Here is a 17849-nt window from a genome sequence, read left to right as displayed (position 1 = left end):
CTCTCACTGTCAACTGCGTTTATTTTCCGCAAACTTAACCTGTGTAAATATTTGTATGAACATAACAAGATTCAACAACTGAGACATAAACTGAACAAGTTCCACAGACATGTGAATAACAGAAATTGAATAATGTGTCCCTGAACAAATGGGTGTCAAAATCAAAAGTAACAGTCAGTATCTGGTGTGGCCACCAGCTGCACAAAGTACTGTGGTGCATCTCCTCCTCATGGACTGCACCAGATTTTCCAGTTCTTGCTGTGAGATGTTACCCCACTCTTCCATCAAGGCACCTGCAAGTTCCCAGACATTTCTGGGGGGAATGGTCCTAGCCCTCACCCTCTGATCCAACAGGTCCCAGATGTGCTCAATGGGATTGAGATCCGGGCTCTTCGCTGGCCATGGCAGAACACTGACATTCCTGTTTTGCAAGAAATCATGCACAGAATGAGCAGTATGGCTGGTGGCATTGTCATGCTGGAGGGTCATGTCAGGGTGAGCCTGCAGGAATGGTACTACATGAGGGAGGAGGATGTCTTCCCTGTAATGCACAGCGTTGAGATTGCCTGCAATGACAACAAGCTCAGTCCGATGATGCTGTGACACACCGCCCCAGACCATGATGGACCCTCCACGGCCCACAAAACCGCGACTTGTCAGAGAAGAGCACTTTTTGCCAGTCCTGTCTGGTCCAGCGACGGTGGGTTTATGCCCATAGGCAACGTTGTTGCCGGTGAGGTCTGGTGAGGACCTGCCTTACAACAGGCCTACAAGCCCTCAGTCCAGCCTCTCTCAACCTTTTGCGGACAGTCTGAGCACTGATTGAGGGATTGTTCGTTCTTGGTGTAACTCGGGCAGATGTTGTTGCCATCCTGTACCCGTCCCGCAGGTGTGATGTTCAGATGTACCGATCCTGAGCAGGTGTTGCTACACATGGTCTGCCACTGCGAGGATGATCAGCTGTCTGTCCTGTCTCCCTGTAGCGCTGTCTTAGACGTCTCACAGTACGAACATTGCAATTTATTGCCCTGGCCACATCTGCACTCCTCATTCCTCCTTGCAGCATGCCTAAGGCACGTTCACACAGACGTGCAGGGACCCTGGGCATCTTTCTTTTAGTGTTTTTCAGAGTCAGTAGAAAGGCCTCTTTAGTGTCCTAAGTTTTCATAACTGTGACCTTAATTGCCTACCGTCTGTAAGCTGTTAGTGTCTTAAAGACCATTCCATAGGTGCATGTTCATTAATTGGTTATGGTTCATTGAACAATTAATGGAAACAGTGTTTAAACCCTTTACAATGAAGTTGTTTAGATTTTTTTGAATTATCTTCGAAAGACAGGTTCCTGAAAAGGGACGTTTCTTTTTTGCTGAGTTTATATGGAAATGCCTAGCATATCATTATGCCTATGTTGATGAGAGGTAAAATAACATTGTGATCTGTAAAGTTTCCATATAGCATAATTAAGCTGTTCTGGAGATGGAGTGAAGCTCTCAGGCAAGGGAGCATGTCAGACTTACTTCAATGCCTCTACCTCTATATCTCTGGTCAGTGTGCTCTTCTAATACTGTACATACTGTTATGAAATCTGCCATGGAGTATTTATGTTCTGTACACTATCGTGTTTAATGTAGCTTGAAAAGCAAATGATTGGAGTTCCAGTCTCAGGCACTCATTAGAGCGAGAGAGAGATAGAGAAAAAAAAGCTCTCCTCTCTTTTTAGAGATGTATTTCTGATGTTTATATGCAACATCCCTAGTGGAACACACACCAAGCATTTTCGACCACTGATGAAAACACAGCCACTGTTATTAAATCTATATTTAGATGCATGGTGTGTGGGTGCCTAGGCCTGTTGCCTCAGCTGCATGGGACTCACCACTCTCCATATTAATGACCTTAATTTAAAGGAAAATACCACTCAAAAAACTATGTTTTGATATTTGTTTAATTAGTCCCCTGTTACTACAGTCCCAAAATGTTTGGTCCCTCTCTAAGCAGGTAATATCACAAACCCCATGTGTCAGCGGGGGCCAGGGCTGCTTATGCAGGGGGCGGGTGGCATATGTAGCACGACCCTGGTACAGCGTGGGGACGCGGGGTCGTTGTGCAAACAGACGAGCAGGTCCTCAGATGTGGGAGGCCCCCCGGGAGCCTGGCTGAATGAGATGCCCATCAGCCTCTGACTCTGCAGATGCTCTTCAACAACTGGCAGGCTTCACGCCTCATCAGCCCTGGATCAGATACATAGGAGGAGAGCCTAAGGCAATCACAGCCTCCTAATGATGGGCACAAGAACAGGCACATTTGGAATCGTTTTTGTTGAAGGGAACCAATTTAATTAAGTGGAAGGATATGATGGAGAGTTTTTTCACTGTGCTTTTAATACATATAGGTTTTTTTAAGAGTCCTGAAGATGTGTAAAGTGTATAAAATTGAAATTCTTGGTATGAACATGTATATATACTGACAAAAATATAATGTAACGTGTAACAATTTAAATAAATTCATAAAACCATAATCTATGAATTGCACATGACAGGGAATACAGATATGTATCTGTTGGTCACAAATATATATATATTAAAGAAAAGGTAGGGTCGTGGATCAGAAAACGAGTCTGTATCTGGTATGACCACCATTTGCCTCATGCAGAGCGCATAGAGTTGATCAGGCTGTTGATTATGGCCTGTGGAATGTTGTCCCACTCCTCTTCAATGGCTGTGTGAAGTTGATGGATATTGGCAGGAACTGGAACACGCTGTCGAACATGTCGATCCAGAGCATCCTAAACATGTTTCATGGGTGACATGTCTGGTGAGTATGCAGGCCATGGAAGAACTGGATATTTTATGCTTCTAGGAATTGTGTAGAGATCCTTTTGACATGGGGCCGTGCATTATCATGCTGAATCACGAGGTGATGGTGGCGGATGAATGGCACAACAATGTACCTCAGGATATCTTCAAGGTATTTCTGTGCATTCAAATTGCTATTGATAAAATGCAATTGTGTTTGTTGTACGTAGCTTATGCCTGCCCATACCATAACCCCACGGCCACGATGGGGCACTTTGCTCACAACGTTGACATCAGCAAACCGCTCGCCCACACAACGCCATACACGTAGTCTGCGGTTGTGAGGCCGGTTGGACGTACAGCCAAATTCTCTAAAACGACATTGGAGGCGGCTTATGGTAGAGAAATTAACATTCAATTATCTGGCAACAGCTCTGGTGGACATTTCTGCAGTCAACATGCCAATTGCACGCTCCCTCAAAACTTGAGACGTCTGTGGCATTGTGTTGTGTGACAAAACTGTACATTTTAGAGTGGCCTTTTATTGTCCATAGCACAAGGTGCATCTGTGTAATGGTCAAGCTGTTTGATCAGCTTATTGATATTCCGCGCCTGTCAGATGGATGGATTATCTTGGCAAAGGAGAAATGCTCATTAACAGGGATGTAAACAAATATTGTTTACAGAAATAAGCTTTTTGTGCATATGAAAAATCACTGGGATCTTTTATTTCAGCTCATGAAACATGAGACCAACACTTTACATATTGCGTTTATTTCAGTATATAAATATGTATATATACATACATATATATATATACATACATATATATATACAGTATATATACAGTTGAAGTCGGAAGTTTACATACACCTTAGCCAAATAGATTTAAACTCAGTTTTTCACAATTCCTGACATTTAATCCTAGTAAAAATGCCCTGTCTTAGGTCAGTTAGGATCACCACTTTATTTAAGAATGTGAAATGTCAGAATAATAGTAGAGAGAATTATTTATTTCAGCTTTTATTTCTTTCATCACATTCCCAGTGGGTCTGAAGTTTACATACACACAATTAGTATTTGGTAGCATTGTCTTTAAATTGTTTAACTTCACTAGGGTAGGGAGCAGCATTCGGAATTGTGGATGAAATGCATGCCCAATTTAAACTGCCTGCTTCTCGGGCCCAGAAGATATGATATGCATATAACTGGTAGATTTGGATAGAAAACACTCTAAAGTTTCCAAAACTGTTAAAATAGTGTCTGAGTATAACAGAACTGATTTGACAGGCAAAAACCTGAGAAAAATCCATTCAGGAAGTAGTTTTCTTTTTGGTTTTGTAGTTTTCTATTCAATGCCATTACAGTATCCATTGACTTAGGACTCAAACTGCAGTTTCTATGCCTTCCACTAGATGTCAACAGTCTTTAGAAATAGTTTCAGGCTTATATTCTGAAAAATTATGGAATAAGAGCATTCGGAATGACTGGACGCTAAAGTGTCGCAGAGCTTTTTCATGCGCTCGACAGAGAGAGCAATTCTTGTTTACCTTTTAAATTGACAACGTTATTGTCCGGTTGAAATATTATCGATTATTTAGGCTAAAAACAACCTGAGGGTTGAATATAAACATCGTTTGACATGTTTCTATGAAGTTTACGGATACAATTTGGATAATTTTGTCTTCCTGTTTTGACTGCGTTTGAGCCCGTGGATTACTGAAGAAAACGCGCGAACAAAACTGAGGTTTTTGTATATAAAGAGACTTTATCGAACAAAAGAAACATTTATTGAGTAAATGAATGTCTGCTGAGTGCAAGCATATGAATATCATCAAAGGTAAGGGATTCATTTTATCTCTATTTCTGACTCTGTTCTACTTGGCTGGTTACTGTTTGTAATGAATTGTCTAGTGGGCTATGTTCTCAAATAATCGTAAGGTATGCTTTCGCCGTAAAGCATTTTTTTAATCTGACACCGGGGTTGGATTCACAAGACGTTCATCTTTAAACCTATGTAAAATATGTTTTGTTTTCAGAATTTTTATAATGAGTATTTCTGTATTTGAATTTGACGCCCAGCAGTTTCACTGGCTGTTGAAGAGGTGGGACGCCACATACCCAAGAGAGGTTAACTCGGGTCAAACGTTTTGTGTAGCCTTCCACAAACTTCCCACAATAAGTTTGATGAATTTTGGCACATTCCTCCTAAAAGAGCTGGTGTAACTGAGTCAGGTTTGTAGGCCTCTTGATCGCACACGCTTTTTCAGTTCCTCCCACAAATTGTCTATAGGATTGAGGTCAGGGCTTTGTGATGGCCACTCCAATACCTTGACTTTGTTGTCCTTAACTTCTCTGCGCTACGGATCCCTTTTACGGGATCACTTTCCTAAACAACCACTAGAATTGCAGGGCGCCAAATGCATAAATATTACAAAAAATATTTATAATCATGCAATCACAAGTGAAATATACCAAAACACAGCTTAGCTTGTTGTTAATCCACCTATCGTGTCAGATTTTGAAAATATACTTTACAGCGAAAGAAATCCAAGCTTTTGTGAGTGTAGCAATCAATGCTACAACAGCTAGCCCCAAATTAGCATGGTCACGAAAGTCAGAAAAGCAATAAAATTAATCGCTTACCTTTGATAATCTTCGGATGTTTCCACTCACGAGACTCCCAGTTACACAACAAATGTTATTTTTGTTCGATAAATATTACTTTTATCACAAAAAAACACCCTTTGGGTTGTGCGTTATGCTGAGAAAACTACAGCCTCGTTCCGGTCCTGAAAGGAAGATGAAAATTCCCAAACGTATCAGATTTAAAAATATTACAAAAAATATTTATAATCATGCAATCACAAGTGAAATATACCAACACACAGTTTAGCTTGTTGTTAATCCACCTATCGTGTCAGATTTTGAAAATATACTTTACAGCGAAAGAAATCCAAGCTTTTGTGAGTGTAGCAATCAATGCTACAACAGTTAGCCTTATATTAGCTTGGTTAGCTTGGTCACGAAAGTCAGAAAAGCAATAAAATTAAATCGCTTACCTCTGATAATCTTCGGATGTTTCCACTCACGAGACTCCCAGTTACACAACAAATGTTATTTTTGTTCGAAAAATATTACTTTTATCACAAAAAAAAACGCTATTTGGGTTGCGCATTATGTTGAGAAAACTACAGCCTTGTTCCGTTCGACACATTTCAAAAAGTGTCCGTAATGGTTGTAGAAACATGTCAAATGTTTTTTATAATCAATCCTCAGGTTGTTTTTAACAAACATAATCGATAATATTTCAACCGGACCATAACCTATTCTTTAAGCCATTTTGCCACAACTTTGGAAGTATGCTTGGGGTCATTGTCACATTTGTAAGACCCATTTGCGACCCATTTAAGGCTAGGGGGCAGTATCCTGCATTTCCGGCTGACTGACGTGCCCAAAGTAAACTGCCTGTTACTCAGGCCCAGAAGCTAGGTTATGCATATAATTGGTAGCATTGGATAGAAAGTTGAAGTCTGAAGTTTCTAAAAATCCATCTGGAAAATTATTTTTTGGGGGGGTCACAGGCCTTTTCAATGCAAGCCTATGGGATATACAAAAAATTATAATAGCTCCCAGACTGCAGTTCCTATGGCTTCCACTAGATGTCACCAGTCTTTATACAGGGTTTCAGACTTGTTTCTAAAAAACGAACAAGTAATTGTAGTTTTTCCAAGGTGTGCTCAACAGGAAAGGTAGGCTTTTGACGCGCGTGAATGAGGGTGCGCTCTTCGTTATTTTCCTTTCCTATTGAACACCGTTCTTTCCGTCTGAAATATTATCATTAATTTACACATTAGGGTACCTGAGGATTGACTACATACATTGTTTGACTTGTTATGGACGAAGTTTACCGGTAGATTTTTGGATTCCTTTGTATACATGTTGAAGGAGTGGATTACTGAAATCAATGGAGCTAACTAAACAGACTTTTTTGGATACAAAGAAGGACTTTATCGAACAAAATTAACATTCATTGTGTAGCTGGGACCCTTGGGATTGCAAACAGAAGAAGATCTTCAAAAGGTAGGTGATTTATTTTATTGCCATTTGTGATTTTTGTTAAGCCTGTACTGACTGAAAAATTATTTTGATGCGGGGCGCTGTCCTCAGATAATAGCATGGTATGCTGTCGCCGTGAAGCCTTTTTGAAATCTGACAACGCAGTTGGATTTTCAAGAAGTTAAGCTTTTAAATGATGTAAGACACTTGTTTGTTCAGGAATGTTTAATATTTTGTTTGTAATTTGAATTTGGCGCTCCAATTTCACCGGATGTTGTCGAAAGTTGTCCCACTAGCTGTTTGCGTTCGCTAAGAGGTTTCTTCCTGTCTGATGTCTGCTTCAATATATCCACATAATTTTCCTTCCTCATGATGCCATCTATTTTGTGAAGTGCACCAGTCCCTCCTGCAGCAAAGCACCCCCACAACATAATGCTGCCACCCCCGTGCTTCACGGTTGGGATGGTGTTCTTCAGCTTGCACGCCTCCCCCTTTTTCCTCCAAACATATCCTATGGTCATTATGGCCAAACAGTTATATTTTTGTTTCATCAGACCAGAGGACATTTCTCCAAAAAGTACGATCTTTGTCCCCATGTGCAGTTGCAAACCATAGTCTGGCTTTTTATGGCGGTTTTGGAGCAGTGGCTTCTTCCTTGCTGAGCGGCCTTTCAGGTTATGTCAATATAGGACTCGTTTTACTGTGGATATAGATACTTTTGTACCTGTTCGCTCCAGCATCTTCACAAGGTGATATTTCACTGTAAGTGAAATATCTGTCTGTAAACAATTGTTGGAAAAATGACTTGTGTCATGCACGAAGTAGATGTCCTAACCGACTTGCCAAAACTATAGTTTGTTAACAAGAAATTTGTGGAGTGGTTGAAAAATTAGTTTTAATGACTCCAACCTAAGTGTATGTAAACTTCCAACATCAACTGTACATTTTTTTTATTTTTTTATTTAACCTTTATTTAACCAGGTAGGCAAATTGAGAACACGTTCTCATTTACAATTGCGACCTGGCCAAGATAAAGCAAAGCAGTTCGACACATACAACAACACATAGTTACACATGGAGTAAAACAAACATATAGTCAATAATACAGTGAAAAAAAATAAGTCTATATACAATGTGAGCAAGTGAGGTGAGATAAGGGAGGTGAAGGCAAACAAATATATGTATAAATAAATAAAAATATAAAAAGGCCATGGAGGCGAAGTGAGTACAACACAGCAAGTAAAATAAAAACTAAAAAAACACTGGAATGGTTGGTTTGCAGTGGAAGAAAGTGCAAAGTAGAGACAGAAATAATGGGGTGCAAAGGAGCAAAATAAATTAATAAATAATACAGTAGGTAAAGAGGTAGTTGTTTGGGCTAAATTATAGATGGGCTATGTACAGGTGCAGTAATCTATGAGCTGCTCTGACAGCTGGTGTTAACTGCACCTGTTTGAACTCGTTACCTGTATAAAAGACACCTGTCCACACAATCAAACAGACTCCAACCTCTCCACAATGGCCAAGACCAGAGAGCTGTGTAAGGACATCAGGGATAAAATTGTAGACCTGCACAAGGCTGGGATGGGCTACAGGACAATAGGCAAGCAGCTTGGTGAGAAGGCAACAACTGTTGGCGCAATTATTAGAAAATGGAAGAAGTTCAAGATGACAGTCAATCACTGTCCCATGCAAGATCCATGCAAGATCTCTCCTTGCAAGATCTCACCTCGTGGGGCATCAATGATCATGAGGAAGGTGAGGGATCAGCCCAGAACTACACGGCAGGACCTGGTCAATGACCTGAAGAGAGCTGGGACCACAGTCTCAAAGAAAACCATTAGTAACACACTACGCCGTCATGGATTAAAATCCTGCAGCGCACACAAGGTCCCCCTGCTCAAGCAGGCGCATGTCCAGGCCCGTCTGAAGTTTGCCAATGACCATCTGGATGATCCAGAGGAGGAATGGGAGAAGGTCATGTGGTCTGATGATTCAAAACTAGAGCTTTTTGGTCTAAACTCCACTCGCCGTGTTTGGAGGAAGAAGAAGGATGAGTACAACCCCAAGAACACCATCCCAACCGTGAAGCATGGAGGTGGAAACATCATTCTTTGGGGATGCTTTTCTGCAAAGGGGACAGGACGACTGCACCGTATTGAGGGGAGGATGGATGGGGCCATGTACCGCGAGATCTTGGCCAACAACCTCCTTCCCTCAGTAAGAGCATTGAAGATGGGTCGTGGCTGGGTCTTCCAGCATGACAACGATCCGAAACACACAGCCAGGGCAACTAAGGAGTGGCTCCGTAAGAATCATCTCAAGGTCCTTGAGTGGCCTAGCCAGTCTCCAGACCTGAACCCAATAGAAAATCTTTGGAGGGAGCTGAAAGTCCGTATTGGCCAGCGACAGCCCCGAAACCTGAAGGATTTGGAGAAGGTCTGTATGTAGAAGTGGGCCAAAATCCCTGCTGCAGTGTGTGCAAACCTGGTCAAGAACTACAGGAAACGTATGATCTCTGTAATTGCAAACAAAGGTTTCTGTACCAAATATTAAGTTCTGCTTTTCTGATGTATCAAATACTTATGTCATGCAATAAAATGCAAAATAATTACTTAGAAGATAGCGAAGGAGTCAGGCGCAGGACACAAGTAAGAGTAAAAGAACACTGTATTTACTCAATCCAAGAACGTAACAAAATCCGGTTATAAAAGAAGGACAAAACAGGACTCGAACTCCAACACACGAAAGACAAATCACGCACAAAACAGAAAGGGAAACCAGAGGGTTAAATAAGGAACATAATTATTAATGGGAACCAGGTGTGTAAACAGACAAAACAAAAGGAAAAATGAAACATGGATCGGTGGCAGCTGGAAAGCCGGTGACGTCGACCGCCGAACACCGCCCGAACAAGGAGAGGGAACAACTTCGGTGGAAGTCGTGACACAATGTGATTTTCTGGATTTTTGTTTTAGATTACGTCTCTCACAGTTGAAGTGTACCTATGATAAAAATTACAGACCTCTACATGCTTTGTAAGTAGGAAAACCTGCAAAATCGGCAGTGTATCAAATACTTGTTCTCCCCACTGTATATATACAGTTGAAGTCGGAAGTTTACATACACTTAGGTTGGAGTTTATTAAAACTCGTTTTTCAACCACTCCACAAATTTCTTGATAAACTTCTTATGGCTGAGATCCCGTTAACGGGATCGACTTGACAACAGCCAGTGAAAGTGCAGGGCGCCAAATTCAAACAACAGAAATCTCATAATAGAAATTCCTCAAACATACAAGTATTTTACACCATTTTAAAGATAAACTTGTTGTTAATCCCACCACAGTGTCCGTTTTCAAAAAGGCTTTACGACGAAAGCACACCAAACGATTATGTTAGGTCAGTACCTAGTCACAGAATAACACAGCCATTTTTTCCAGCCAAAGAGAGGAGTCACAAAAAGCAGAAATAGAGATAAAATGAGTCACTAACCTTTGATGATCTTCATCAGATGACACTCATATGACTTCATGTTACACAATACGTGTATGTTTTGTCGATAAAGTTCATATTTATATCCAAAAATCTTAGTTTACATTGGCACGTTATGTTCAGTAATGTTTTGCCTCCAAAACATCCGGTGATTTTGCAGAAAGCCACATCAATTTACAGAAATACTCATAATAAACATTGATAAAAAATAGTATTATTAGTATTAATATCCAAGTATTACACATGGAACTTTAGATAACTATAGTTAGTTATTAAGGAGAAGTTTTTGGCAAGTCGGTTAGGACAACTACTTTGTGCATGACACAAGTAATTTTATAACTTCATTAGAGTTACCAGCCTCAGAAATTGCAGTCCAAATAAATGCTTCACGGAGTTCAAGTAACAGGCAGATCTCAACATGTTCAGAGCAGGTTGCGTGAATCAGGACTTCATGGTTGAATTTCTTCAAAGAAAACACTACTAAAGGACACCAATAAGAAGAAGAGACTTTGACATTAGACAGGAGGAAATCTGTCCTTTGGTCTGATGAGTCCAAATTTTTGGTTCCAACAGTTGTGTCTTTGTGAGACACAGAGTAGGTGAACGGATGACCACGCATGTATGGTTCCCACCGAGAAGCATGGAGGAGGAGGTGTGATGGTGTGGGTGTGCTTTTCTGGTGACACGGTCAGTGATTTATTTAGAATTCAAGGCACACTTAACCAGAATTGCTACCACAGCATTCTGCAGCGATTCTCCATCCCATAATTTGTTTTTCAACAGGAATATAACCCAACACACCTCCAGGCTGTGTAAGGGATATTTGACCAAGAAGGAGAGGGATGGAGTGCTACATCAGGTGACCTGGCCTCCACAATCACCCGACCTCAATCCAATTGAGACGGTTTGGGATGAGTTGGACTGCAGAGTGAAGGAAAAGCAGCCAACAAGTGCTCAGCATATGTGGGAACTCCTTCAAATCAAATCAAATTGTATTTGTCATATGCTCCGTATACAACTGTCACGTTCCTGACCTATTTTCTGTTAGTTTTTGTGTGTTAGTTGGTCAGGACGTGAGGTTGGGTGGGCATTCTATGTTTTCTGTTTCTGTGTTGGTTTTGGGTTACCTGGTATGGCTCTTAATTAGAGGCAGGTGTTTGGCGTTCCTCTAATTAAGAGTCATATTTAGGTAGGCGTTGTCACAGTGTTCGTTGTGGGTGATTGTCTCCTGTGTCCGTATGTTATGTTCGTACCACATAGGACTGTAGCGTTTGTTTGTTTTGTTTTCGTTTCGATGTCGTCTGTTACCTGTACGTAAGTTTATGTTTAGTTATGTAAGTTTATGTTCAGGTTTCGTTCAACGTCGTTTTCTTGTTTTGTAGTTTGAAAGTGTTTGTTTCGTTTCGTGTTGCCATCTTTATCGTTGTGTTAATAAAGATGGCTTATTTCCCTGAGCCTGCGTTTTGGTCTGAAGATCCTTCTCTCCTCACCTCATCCGAGGATGAGGAGAGCGTCACCCGTTACAGATGAGCCTACAGAGCCGTCCGCCAGACAGGAGCCGCTAGAGCCGTCCGCCAGACAGGAGCCGCTAGAGCCGTCCGCCAGACAGGAGCCGCTAGAGCCGTCCGCCAGACAGGATCTGCCAGAGCCGCCAACCAGACAGGATCTGCCAGAGCCGCCAACCAGACAGGATCTGCCAGAGCCGCCAACCAGACAGGATCTGCCAGAGCCGCCAATCAGACAGGATCTGCCAGAGCCGCCAGCCAGACAGGATCTGCCAGAGCCGTCAGCGAGCCATGAGCAGCCAGAGCCGTCAGCGAGCCATGAGCAGCCAGAGCCGTCAGAGAGCCATGAGCAGCCAGAGCCGTCAGAGAGCCATGAGCAGCCAGAGCCGTCAGAGAGCCATGAGCAGCCAGAGCCGTCAGAGAGCCATGAGCAGCCAGAGCCGTCAGAGAGCCATGAGCGTCGAGAGCCGTCAGCCTGCCATGAGCGTCGAGAGCCGTCAGCCTGCCATGAGCGTCGAGAGCCGTCAGCCTGCCATGAGCGTCGAGAGCCGTCAGCCTGCCATGAGCGTCGAGAGCCGTCAGCCTGCCATGAGCGTCGAGAGCCGTCAGCCTGCCATGAGCGTCGAGAGCCGTCAGCCTGCCATGAGCGTCGAGAGCCGTCAGCCTGCCATGAGCGTCGAGAGCCGTCAGCCTGCCATGAGCGTCGAGAGCCGTCAGCCAGCCATGAGCATCGAGAGTCGTCAGTCAGCCATGAGCTGCCCTTCAGCCTGAAAAGGCTAGATACCCAGAACTGCCCATCAGTCCAGAGCTGTCTCTCTGTCCGGAGCTGCCTTTCAGTCCGGAGTTGCCCCTCTATCCTGATCTCCCTCTCTATCTTTATCTACCTCTATAGTCTTATCTATCCCTCTGTCTTGGTTTATCTCTCTGTCCCGGTATTGTCATTATTAGATTTGTTATTAGGAGGATTTTGTGGGGGAAGAAAGAGGGTGGACATTCTTGGAGGGAGGAGGCTAGGATGGATTATGGTGGGGTGGGAACCGCGCCCGGAGCCTGAGCCACCACCGTGGTTAGATGCCCACCCAGACCCTCCCCTAGACTTTGTGCTGGTGCGTCCGGAGTTCGCACCTTGTGGGGGGGGTACTGTCACGTTCCTGACCTATTTTCTGTTAGTTTTTGTGTGTTAGTTGGTCAGGACGTGAGGTTGGGTGGGCATTCTATGTTTTCTGTTTCTGTGTTGGTTTTGGGTTACCTGGTATGGCTCTTAATTAGAGGCAGGTGTTTGGCGTTCCTCTAATTAAGAGTCATATTTAGGTAGGCGTTGTCACAGTGTTCGTTGTGGGTGATTGTCTCCTGTGTCCGTATGTTATGTTCGTACCACATAGGACTGTAGCGTTTGTTTGTTTTGTTTTCGTTTCGATGTCGTCTGTTACCTGTACGTAAGTTTATGTTTAGTTATGTAAGTTTATGTTCAGGTTTCGTTCAACGTCGTTTTCTTGTTTTGTAGTTTGAAAGTGTTTGTTTCGTTTCGTGTTGCCATCTTTATCGTTGTGTTAATAAAGATGGCTTATTTCCCTGAGCCTGCGTTTTGGTCTGAAGATCCTTCTCTCCTCACCTCATCCGAGGATGAGGAGAGCGTCACCCGTTACAACAACAGGTGTAGACCTTACAGTGAAAAGCCCTTAACCAACAATGCAGTTTTAAGAAAAAATAAGTGTTAATAAAGTATTTACAAAATAAACTGAATTACAAAATGTATATTTTTTTAATACAAAAATAAAAATGGAAAAATAGAAAATAATTAAAGAGCAACAATAATGTAACAGCAACGAGGCTACATACAGGGGGTACAGGCTAGTCAATGTAATATGTACACGTCGGTAGAGGTAAAGGGGCTATGCATAGATAATAAACAGAGAGTAGCAGCAGCGTAAACATGGGGGGCGGGGTCAATGCAAAAAGTCTGGGTAGCCATTTGGTTAGCTGTTCAGGAGTCTTATGGCTTGGGGGTAGACTTCTTCAGGATCGGTGGGTCTACCCCCAAGCCATAAGAAAAGCTAACGCAGGCTAATGCAATTAGCATGAGGTTGTAAGCAACAAGAACATTTCCCAGGGCAATAAAGCTTACAGTCTTGTTAATCTAACTGCACTGTCCAATTTACAGTAGCTATTATTGTTTGAGGAGAGTGCAGCATTTTGATCATGAAAAGTGATTAATAAACAAATTAGGCACATTTGGGCAGTCTTCATACAAAATTTTGAACAGAAATGCAATGGTTCATTAGTTCAGTCTAAAACGTTGCACATACACTGATCCCATCTAGTGGCCAAAATCTAAATTGCACCTGTGCTGGATAAATACATTATGGCCTTTCTCTTGCATTTCAAAGATGATGGTACAAAAAAATGCAAGAAACCAGATTTTTTTTTACCAGATTTTACTAATGTGTTACATTCTCCTAGATTCCTTTTACATTTCCACAACCTTCAAAGTGTTTCCTTTCAAATGAAACCAAGAATATGCATATCCTTGCTTCAGGGCCTGAGCAACAAGCAGTTAGATTTGGGTATGTCATTTTAGGCGAAAATTGAAAAATAGGGTCCGATCCTTAAGAGAGTACTTGCCATGCGGTAGTAGAGAGAACAGTCTATGACTAGGGTGGCAGGAGTCTTTGGCAATTTTTATGGCCTTCCTCTAACAACGCCTGTGTCATGACGTGGCCCATTCTGGGTATAGATTGTGACATCCCCCTCTCTCTCTCTCTCCTACACCCAGGTTCTGTTATCTCAGGTTGTAAATTCCTGGAGGAGGCTCTCTCCCCCTGGCCATGCAGAAAGAGACACATAGAGAGAACAAAGGATTTCCCAAAATGGGGATTTGATACAAAATGTCCACTTGTGAAAATTTCTCAATGGTACTCTGAAGTATCCATTCTAAACACGACAGACTTTGATCTTCAGGGAAGCAGAGAAAGAGAGACGCTCGGATGAACTCTCCAACAGACAGACGGACGATTCCAACAAAGATCACAACGACACACTGAGCGTAAATATATATTGATTGCAGTTATTCCCGAATGAGTGAGCGTTTATGTGCAAAGGATTAGCATTTTAATTAATATAATTATCAACTATGTAGTGATTCCTTTTTTTGTCTTTCCCGCTGTTCTCAGTCCACACCCACTTCCCTTTGTTCACCAAGCCGTCATATCGGCTTAGCCCACTAGGCAACCTCCCCTATCATTTCCTTGTAACCATATCTACTATGTTGTTTGTTTATGCATTTCTGTGATTATTTAGTTAGTTAGTAAATAAATGATTAAGACAATTGGTGTATGGATGATTCATAGTAAAGGCTGGGTTCGTGCAGATAACCAACAATTTATGACGTTTGGAATGAGACTAACGTGAGGTCAAGAATAATTAATTAAGCTCTCAACCTGCTCCATTATAGCCCAGTCGATGAGAATGGAGGCGTGCTCAACCCTCCTTTTCCTGTAGTCCACGATCATCTCCTTTGTCTTGCTCACGTTGAGGGAGAGGTTGTTATTCTGGTACCACACTGCCAGGTCTCTGACCTCCTCCCTATAGTCTGTCTCATCGTTGTCGGTGATCAGGTCTACCACTGTTGTGTCGTCATTAAACTTAATGATGGTGTTGGAGTCGTGCTTGGCCGTGCAGTCATGGGTAAACAGGGAGTACAGGAGGGGACAGAGCACACACCCCCGAGGGGCACACGTATTGAGGATCAGCTTGGCAGATGTGTTGTTACCTACCCATATCACCTGGGGGCAGACCGTCAGGAAGTCCAGGATCCACTTGCAGAAGGAGGTGTTTAGTCCCAGGGTCCTTAGCTTAGTGATGAGCTTTGAGGGCAATATGGTGTTGAACGCTGAGCTGCAGTCAATGAACAGCATTCTCACGTAGGTGTTTCTTTTGTCCAGGTGGGAAAGGGCAGTGTGGAGTGAAGTAGCGATCGCATCATCTGTGGATCTGTTGGGGCGGTATGCAAATTGGAGTGGGTCTAGGGTTTCTTGGATAATGGTGTTGATGTGAGCCTTGACCAGCCTTTCAAAACACTTCATGACTACAGACGTGAGTGCCACAGGTCGGTAGTCATTTAGGAAGGTTACCTTGGTGTTCTTGGGCACAGAGACTATGGTGGCCTGCTTGAAACATGTTGGTATTACAGACTCGGTCAGGGACAGGTGGAAAATGTCCCCAAGTGTCGGAGATGGTGTAGTAGGATTCAATCTTAGTCTTGTATTGACGCTTTGCCTGTTTGATCGTTCGTCGGAGGGCATAGCAGGATATATTATACGCGTTTGGGTTGAAATCACACACCTTGAAAGCGCCAGCTCTAGCCTTTAGCCCAGTGCGGATGTTGCCTGTAATCCATTGCTTCTGTTTGGTGTATGTACGAACAGTCACTGTTGGGACGACGTCATTGATGCACTGATTGGTGACTGATTTGGTGTACTCCTCATTGCCATCGGAAGAATACTGGAACATATTCCAGTCTGTGCTAGCAAAACAGTCCTGTAGTTTAGCATTGGCGTAATCTGACTACTTCCATATTGAGCGAGTCACTGGTACTTCCTACTTTAGTTTTTGCTCTTAAGCAGGAATCAGGAGGATAGAGTTATGGTCAGATTTGCCTAACGGAGGGCGAGGGAGAGCTCTCTGTGTGGAGTAAAGGTGGTCGAGTTTTTTTTCCTCTGGTTGCACATGTGACATGCTGGTAGAAATGAGCTAAAATGAATTTAAGTTTCCCTGCATTAAAGTCCCTGGCCACTAGGAGCACCGCCCCTGGATGAGCATTTTTTTGTTTGCTTATGGCCTTATACAGATCGTTGAGTGTGGTCTTATTGCCAGCATCTGTACATGTTGGTAAATGGACAGTTACAAAAAATGTAGATGAAAACTGGTAAATAGTGTGGTCTACAGCTTATCATAAAATACTCTACCTCAGGCGAGCAAACCTCGAGACATAATTTTTATTAGATTTTGTGCACCAGCTGTTATTAACAAATAGACCGCCACCCCTTGTCTTACCGGAGGCAGCTGTTCCATCTTGCCGATGCATTGTAAACCCAGCCAGCTGTATGTTATCCATGTCGTTGTTCAGCCATGACTCGTGAAATATTAGATATTACAGTTTTTACTGTCCCATTGGTAGGATAGTCTTGATCGGAGCTCATCCAGATTATTATCCAATGATTGCACGTGGCTAATAGGACTGAATCATAGCGGTGGGTTTCCCACTTGCCGTCGGATTCTTACAAGGCACCTCGACCTACAACCCTTATATCTCCATCTCTTCTTCATGCGAATGATGGGGATTTGGGCCTTGTCCGGTGTCTGAAGTAAATACTTCGCGTCCGACTCGTTAAATATAGAATCTTAGTCCAGTACGAGGTGAGTAATCGCTGTTCTGATATCCAGAAGCTCTTTTCGGTCGTACGAGATGGTAGCAGAAACATTATGTACAAAATAAGTTACAAATAATGTGAAAAAACACACACAATAGCACAATTGGTTAGAAGCCCGTAAAACGGCAGCCATCTCCTCTGGCGCCATTATCTAACTGTTGGAAAAAGCATTCCAGGTGAAGCTGGTTGAGAGAATGCCAAGGGTGTACAAAGCTGTCATCAAGGCAAAGGGTGGCTACCTTGAATAAATATATTTTGATTTGTTTATGTCACGATCGTCGTAAGGAATGGACCAAGGTGCAGCGTGGTAGGCGTACATATTCCTTTAAATAAATGAACACCGGACAAAAACAACAAAATCAACGAAACGCTATACAACTAGTGCTGACAGGCAACTAAACATAGACAAGATCCCACGAATAACCATGGGGAAATGACTACCTAAATATGATCCCCAATCAGAGACAACGATAAACAGCTGCCTCTGATTGGGAACCATATCAGGCCACCATAGAAATACAAAACACCTAGATGACCCACCCAAGTCACTATCACGCCCCAACCAAC

This window comes from Salvelinus alpinus, chromosome 9, assembly GCF_045679555.1.
Source record: "Salvelinus alpinus chromosome 9, SLU_Salpinus.1, whole genome shotgun sequence".
NCBI lineage: Eukaryota > Metazoa > Chordata > Actinopteri > Salmoniformes > Salmonidae > Salvelinus > Salvelinus alpinus.
This window is presented reverse-complemented; position numbering follows the sequence as displayed.